The sequence below is a fragment of the Garra rufa genome, chromosome 13 (genome assembly GCF_049309525.1).
Source record: "Garra rufa chromosome 13, GarRuf1.0, whole genome shotgun sequence".
Taxonomy (NCBI): Eukaryota; Metazoa; Chordata; class Actinopteri; order Cypriniformes; family Cyprinidae; genus Garra; species Garra rufa.
In genome coordinates, this window is record NC_133373.1 from 12,679,607 (window position 1) to 12,688,429 (window position 8,823).

The following is an 8,823-nucleotide window of genomic DNA, read 5'->3' on the forward strand; positions in this document are numbered from 1 at the left end:
GTATTTATTCCTGAAGCTCAGGCAGCGTCAAATTTCGGGGGGATGAAACCGAACTGTGCTCTTAATGAAAGTGCTCCTTTCAGTCTGTTCTCTGCTGAGGATTTCAACACCTGATTCTGTGCATTGTTAGGTTTTTTTGTTCTCCATATTTTGTTTTATAGTATTTAGTCTGACTTTTTAAGTAAGACTTCTTACCCTCATACAGTCTGGGAACTGACAGATTGTGGTGTACTGTGTCTATGTTCAGCAGTTGAAAGAAGTACTGACATGTTCATGCTAAGATTATCCAATGATTTGGCTTGGATTAGCGTTGGGACTTTTTCTTAAATTTAGTGTAGTTCATTACGCTCCTTGTTTGTGCCTTTCAGATTTAATTTAGATATCAGGTCTTTTGTCTAAAGGGGAGAGCCTTTAACAAATCCTACAAACTGTACATTTCGCTTTGCTTTTCTAATGGCAAGTAAAGATACTTCAGAGCTACTGTCTGGGTTATGTGAGGGAACGTAATGTTTGTTCATATACTGTTTTATCAATCAAACTGCTCTGTCTCTGATTCTCGTCTCTATGAAGGTTGTGTTATGTAAGTAGAGATCTTTAGTATTTTGTTGAAACAACATTGAGTTTTATTATTTTTGCCTTTGCTGAACTTTATTAAAGCACTATTAAAATTGACTCTTATTCTTGAGCTACATTTGCTTTTTGCAGCTTGTCTTCTGCTGATCGATACAGTCTAAACGTTCTTCCTATGAAACTTTCCTTTGTCTTTTATGGTGTGGGTTATTGAGTCAAATAGCTTTAAATATCTAAACTTGTTTTAACAAGTTCAATAAAGACAGTTGCGGTATTCTCGTGAACACATGTCAAAGACTGACATGGAAGAGAAGAAATGGTTGAAAAAAGTTACTTTATTTGCGCACAAATATTCACGTAGCTTCATAAATGTTAAGTTGAACCACTGTCACATGGACCATTTTCCAGTGCATCTGGAAAAAACTAATAGGGCTTCAATTTTTCCACATTTTGTTACAGCCTTATTCCAAAATGGATTAAATTCATTATTTTCCTCCAGATTCTACGAACAATACCCTATAAAGACAATGTGAAAGAAGTTTGAAATGAAATGAATCCTATTTTTTGCTATGAAATTGAGCTCAGGTGCATCCTGTATCCACTGATCTTCCTTGATGTTTCTACAACTGGTGACTTCAGTTGATTGGACATGATTTGGAAAGGTACACACCTGTCTATATAGGGTCCCACAGTTAACAGTGCATGTCAGAACACAAACCAAGCTACAAAGTCCCTGAAATTGTTTGTAGATATCCAAGATGTGATTGTATTGAGACAGATCTGGGGAAGGGTACAGAAAAATGTCTGCAGCATTGAAGGTCCCAATCCGAAGCATTGAAGTGGCCTCCATCATCTGTAAATGGAAGAGGTTTGTAACCACAGGTAGTCGTCCTAGAGCGGGCCAAACTGAGCAATTGGGGGAGCAGGGCTTTAGTCAGGGAGGTGACCAAGAGCCCGATGGTCACTCTGAAAGTGCTCCAGCATATCTCTGTGGAGAGAGGAGAACCTTCCAGTCTTTAGACCTTGAGGCACAGATCTGGGGAGGTGTACAGAAAAAATTCTGCAGCATTCAAAGTCCCAATGAGCACAGTGGCCTCCATCATTTGTAAATGGAAGAAGTTTGGAACCACCAGGACTCCTCCTAGAGCAGGCTGCCCAGCCAAACTGAGCAATCGGGGGAGAGAGGCCTTAGTCAGGGAGGTAACAACAACCCGCTCCAGCATTTCTCTGTGGAGAGAGGAGAACCTTCCACTCCACCAATCAGGCATGTTTGATAGAGTGGCCAGATGAAAGCCACTCCTTAGGAAAAGGCACGCGAAGGCACCAAAAGGCACCTGAAGGACTGTCAGACTATAAGAAACAAAGATTGAACACTTGGGCCTGAATGCCAAGCGTCATGTCTGGAAGAAACCACTGTTCAACACCTGGCCAATCGTATCCCGCATCCCTACTGTGCAGCATGATGGTGGCAGCATCATGCTGTGGGGATGTTTTTTAGCGGCTGGAACTGGGAGACTAATCTGGATCGAGGGTAAGATGTATGCAGCAATGTAGACATTCTTGATGATAACTTGCTCAAGAGCGCTCTGGACCTAAGACTGGGGCCACGGTTCATCTTCTAACAGGACAATAACCCTAAGCACATAGCCAAGATAACAAAGGAGTGGCTCCGGGACAACTCTGAATGTCCTTGAGTGGCCCAGCCGGAGTCCAGATTTGAACCCGATTGAACATCTCTGCAGAGATCTGAAAATGGCTGTGCACCAATGCTCCCCATCCAACCTGATGGAGCTTGAGAGGTACTGCAAAGAAGAATGGCTTGAGGCTCAAAACTTTGTTGAAACACTTCACATCACTGGTCTCAAACTCAATTTCTGGAGGGCCACAGCTCTGCACAGTTTAGCTCCAACCCTAATCAAAGACACCTGATTGAGCTAATCAAGCTCATCAGGGTAACTAGAAACTTCTAAGCAGGTGTGAGTTGGAGCTAAACTGTGCAGAGCTGTGGCCCTCCAGGAATTGAGTTTGAGACCACTGCTTCACATACTTTAGCACCAATGACAGCCTCAAGTCTTTTTGCATATGATGCTACAAGCTAGGCACACCTATTTTTGGGCAGTTTCTCCATTTCATCTTAAGTATACCTTTCAAGCTCCATCAGGTTGGATGGGGAGCATCCCTGCACAGCCATTTTCAGATGTCTCCAGAGATATTCAATCAGGTTCAGGTCTGAATGGAATCGCTCTGTGAATGTCCTTGACTGGCCCAGCCAGAGACCAGACTTAAACCCAACTGAGCATCTCTGGAGACATCTGAAAATAGCATTGATGCTCCCGATCCATATGAAGCTGTAATTGATGCCAAAGGTGCTTTAAAGAAGTATTGAGCAAAGGCTGTGAATATATTGTGTGTGTGTGTTTTAATAAATATGCAAAGATTTCAATATTTTTATGTTGTCATTTTGGTGTACTGTTTGTAGAATTTTTAGGGAAATAATGAATTCAATCCATTTTGGAATAAGGCTGTAACAACAAAATATGAAAAAAGTGAAGCACTGTAACAATGTCCTTACTACCTTTTGGAGCATTGAACATGGTAGTACCATTACTGTCAATGCAGAGTCAGAAAGCTCTCAGATTTCATCAAAAATATTTTAATTTGTGTTCTGAAGATGAACTAAGTTCTTTTTGTTTGTAACGACATGAGGATGAGTAATTAGTTACAAAGTCTGGTGATAAACTATGCTTTTAATAGTCCCATTTTCTCTGTATATATATTAATACTCAAGTTTAGGGTCAGTAAGATTTTTAAAAATACATTTTTAAAGATGTTTCTTATTCTTAACAAGGTGCCATTTGTGACTGGACCACAAAACCTGTATATTTGTAGCAATAGCCAGAAATGCATTGTATGGGTCAAAATGATCGGTTTTTCTTAAATTTAATTTTTTATTAGTAATATGCATTGCTAAAAACTTAATTTGGACAGCTTTAAAGGCAATTTTCTCAGTATTTTGCATGCAGCACACAGATTCCAGATATTTAAATAGTTGTATTTTGGCCAAATATTCTTCTATCCTAACAAACCATGAATCAATAGAAAGCTTGTTTATTCAGCGTTCAGATGTATAAATCTCATAAAATTGACCATTATGACTGGTTTTGTGGTCCGGGGTCACATTTATTTGATTAAAAGTACAGTGAAGCTACTGTATATCCATACATTTTTTTCCCACTGTTGGCAATGCAAGAGTGTTTTGTGTATGAATAAGTTGGGTTTTAAAATACCAGAACTATTGTCACAATATGTCAAGGAATGAAACTTCCTCCTCAGATGAGCCCGCTTTGCAGAAGTAGGTTATCTGCTTGAATATGTTGTTCTTTACTGCTATAGTCCACTAGGTGGCGATATTCCCTGTAAAAATAACTTGTCCATGTATGAAATCATTGCAAGTGTAAATATATTAAAATGCTGACTAAACTATATTGAAACTGCTTTGCAGATTAAAGGTTGGGTAAAAGCCATGATTTTACAAATAAGAAAAATACATTTAGGGAGCAACACTAAAAACGAAGTCAATTTTCTCCTTTTTCTTGTCATACCTACATTAACTTCCTCCTCAGTCACGACATAAATGCTTCATCTGCAGTAAATTCACTCCAATCCAGTTCCACACCTCCCTTCTCCTGAATCAGCAGTTTTCTGCTGCAGGTCGACAGCGTTGCCCACTGAGGTTGATTGAGCACCATATCAGCACATGTCTCTCACTCTCCCATGGGTCCTCTTTCCTCCATCATTTTATCTCTATGACATTCCCCTCGAATTTTCAATCACAGTTCATGTCCTAATACCTATAACTTCCTTCATCCCTTCCATTCCTTTCGTCTGAGGTCACGATGCGCCACACAAGTGTACGTATATTCACCATCTGGGTTTATACGCCTCATCAATCTTCACACACACTCCATTAGGCTTGTAATGGAGAGGACAGCTGTGTTGATGCCTCGGTTTCATCTGAATTTTTACGCCTACAACAACTTCAGCAGATTATAATGTCTCCCACTCTCTTTAAAATAGGTATGTTATGGTGTGATTGTGAAAAGTACAGCAGTAGCCCTGAGCTTTTATATTTACCTCTATCTACACCCACTTTACAGCTCTTCAGTGTCCTCTGACACCCCGGCAGGTTGTTCACACATGTTTAGAGTGCTGTGTGTTTTTCCGTGGACATCCTGACAGTTCAAACCTAGTGAATGTTATTGAATACCCATTACACAATGGTTATGTAATAGAGGAAGCAGATGATTCAAGCAGTAGAAAGACAATAGTCAAAAAACATTATTTAGGATTCATACTATTAATGTTTTGATTCAGTTTGGGTGCATTGCAGATTTACATTTGACAAAAAATGGTGCTAGACCAGATACAGTTGAGGTCAAAAGTTTACATCCCCTTTTCAGAATCTATTTTGCCAAAATAAGAGGGATCATACAAAATACATGTTGTCTAGTCTATCTTAGTACTGACCTGAATAAGATACTTTACATAAAATATGTTTACATATAGTCCATGAACCCTTTCCAGCAAAGACTGATTTTGAGATCCATCTACACTGAGGACAACTGAGGGACTCGTATGCAACTATTACAGAAGGTTCAAATGCTTACTGATGCTTCAAAAGGAAAAACCATGCATTAAGAGCCGGGGTGAAAACATTTTGAATTTGAAGATCAGGGTAAATTTAACTTTTTTTGTCTTCTGGGAAACATGTAACTTCTTTTATGTGAAATATCTCATTTAGATCAGTACTAAATAAACAATAATATGCATTTTGTACGATCCTTTTGGTACAATGAAAGATGTAAACATTTAACCTCAACTGTAAATGAAGTTAGTGGTGGTAGTCTCCTGAAAGTTAAGGATGCTGGGAAAATATTCACAGCCTTTGCTCAATGCTTTGTTGAAGCACCTTTGGCACCAGTTACGGCCTCAAGTCTTTTTGAGTATGATGCTACAAGCTTGGCACACCTGTTTTTGGGCAGTTTTTCCCATTCTTCTTTGCAAAACATCTCATGCTCCATCAGGTTGGATGGGACGTGTCGGTGCACAGCCATTTTCAGATCTCTCCAGAGATGTTCAATCAGGTTCAAGTCTTGACTCTGGCTAGGCCACTCAAGACCATTCACAGAGTTGTCCCATAGCCACTCCTTTGTTATCTTGGCTGTGTGCTTAAAGGGATAGTTCACCCAAAAATGAAAATTTGATGTTTATCTGCTTACCCCCAGGGCATCCAAGATGTGGGTGACTTTGTTTCCTCAGAAAAACACAAACGAAGATTTTTAACGAAAACCGGTGCAGTCTGACAGCCTTATCATAGACGTGGATGGGCACCAAACCATTAAAAGTAAACAAAAACATGCACAGACAAATCCAAATTACACCCTGCGGCTCGTGACAATACATTGATGTCTTAAGACATGAAACGATCGCTTTTTGCGAGAAACTGAACAGTATTTATATCATATTTTACCTTTGATAGACAGCCAGGTCCATCTGTCATGAGCACGAGTTTGGCATCAGTCACGTCACATGTGCACGCGCTCTAGTGTAGAATACGCAAACGCCGTAAGGGGAAATCAGTGAAAAGTCCCGGATGAGTTTGCGCAAGCAAACGTAATCTTTTAGCTTTAAATCGGTTTAAACAATCAGGATACGCGCAAGTAATTACCATTTTGAATAGCCGCTATACCCACAATCTCTGTGCACTGTGTAAACACTGAGTGTCGTATACATGCAACAGATCGCTTCCGGCGTTTGCGTATTCTACGACAGAGCGCGTTCACATGTGACGTGACTGATGCCAAACTCGTGCTCATGACAGATGGACGTGGCTGTGTATCAAAGGTAAAAAATTATATAAATACTGTTCAGTTTGTCACAAAAACCGATCGTTTCATGTCTTAGGACATCAATGTATCGTCACGAGCCGCAGGGTGTAATTTCGGTTTGTCTGTGCATGTTTTTGTTTACTTTTAAAGGTTTGGTGCCCATCCACGCCCATGATAAGGCTGGCAGACTGCACCGGTTTTCATTAAAAATCTTCGTTTGTGTTTTTCTGAGGAAACAAAGTCACCTACATCTTGGATGCCCTGGGGGTAAGCAGATAAACATCAAATTTTCGTTTTTGGGTGAACTATCCCTTTAAGGTCGTTGTCCTGTTGAAAGATGAACTGTTGCCCCAGTCTGAGGTCCAAAGTACTCTGTACATTGCTGCATTGATCTTACCCTCCATCCTGACTAGTCGCAGAGTTCCTGCCGCTGAAAAACATCCCCACAGCGTGATGCTGCCACCACCATGCTTCACTGTAGGGATGGTATTGGTCAGGTGATAAGCGGTGCCTGGTTTCCTCCAAACATGACACTTGGCATTCAGGCCAAAGAGTTCAATCTTGGATTCATCAGACCAGAGAATTTAGTTTCTCATTGCCTGAGAGTATTTCAGGCAGACGGTCAGGTGCCTTTTATTGAGGAGTAGCTTCTGTCTGGCCACTCTATCGTATAGGCCTGATTGGTGGAGTGCTGCAGGGATGGTTGTTCTTCTGGAAGCTTCTCCTCTCTGGAGTTCCTTTAGAGCGACCATCGGGTTGTTGTCACCTCCCTGACTAAGGCCTCTCTCCCCCGATTGCTCGGTTTGGCTGGGCAGCCTCCTCTCGGAAGAGTCCTGGTGGTTCCAAACTTCTTCCATTTACAAATGATGGAGGCCACTGTGCTCATTGGGACTTTGAATGCTGCAGATTTTTTTATATACTTCTCCAGATCTGTGCCTCAAGGTCTAAAAACAATTCCTTGGACTTCATGGCTAGGTTTGGGCTCTGACATTGACTGTTAACTGTGGGGCCATATAGACAGGTGGGTGCCTTTCCAAATCATAACCAATCAACTGAATTTACAACATGTGGACTCCAATGAAGTTGTAGAAATACCTCAAGGATGATCAGTGGAAACAGGATGCACCTGAGCTTAATTTTGAGTATGGGGTATTGTTTGTAGACTAACCCTTGCTTCCCATGTGCATCAATGAGCCTTGGGCACCCATGACCCTGACAACAGTTCACTGGATGACCTAGTCATCCAGGCATCACTATTTGATCCTTGTCCTTTCTTTTTCTTGTCCAATTGTCCTGCTTCACTTTCTGTCCAAAAGGTCCCACCCATTGACAGCTGCCATTGTAACAATATAATCATTGTTATTCATTTAATCTGTCAGTGGTTTTAATGTTGTGGCGGATCAGTGTACAAGCGTCCAACTGATGAGCAGGATGGAAAGAAATCTTGGTGTGGCCAAACCTCTTTGTGAAGAGTGATGACGGAGTGGCCAGAAGCAGCTGAGATGGTACATTGTACGGTTTGATGAGAGATAGAAGATAGTAGGGAGCGAGACCGCTGGCAGTACTGCAGGCCTGAAACAGTGTACTGAATTTCATCTAAAGTGCACTGTCTGCTCTTGACCATTCTCTTGTGTCTTCTGAGAGGACATCAATACTGGTGGTGGAATAAAAGGACTGGGAGAGGCGTCTCTATCTGCACTGTCATGGTAAGATCAGACTTGGCTCACATGCTGGTCAGTGACCTTATGGGTTTAATGGCCCTAGAGGCCATGACACGGTGCAGGATTCAGTAAAGCTAAACTGATGGAGAAATAGATTTGTTATTTCAGACCAGGAGAGACAAGACAAGGAGAAACTGACATCAGACAGTCCTACCAATACGATATGGGCAGGGGCCCTGTGGTCAGACAGACTGTTACAAATACACACTTGCACACATAAATGTATGCATGCATCCCAGGCTTGTCTGAAACATTTGAGACATTTGAGACAGGGAAGAGCAAGGTGATATGCTGTAACAAGCACGTGCAATGAGAAAGCACACATACACACCAGTGGTGTTGCAGTGGTGTTTTAAAATGAGGAGGCAAAGTCCTCACACTTTTTTTTCTTTAATTCAAATGTAAATTCATGGCCCAGACATATACATTTTTACATTAATGTGTGTACTGAATTAACATACATATTTCTGCAGTCATAAAAATTGTTATATATCTTAGCCCAGATATTTAAAACTCTTTCATCACATTCTAGGGTTACTATTATGTATAAAAAAAACGTTATAAAACATTGATATAAACTGTGAGATAAAAGAGAAAAAAAAAAAAAAGAAATATATATATATATATATATATATATATATTAT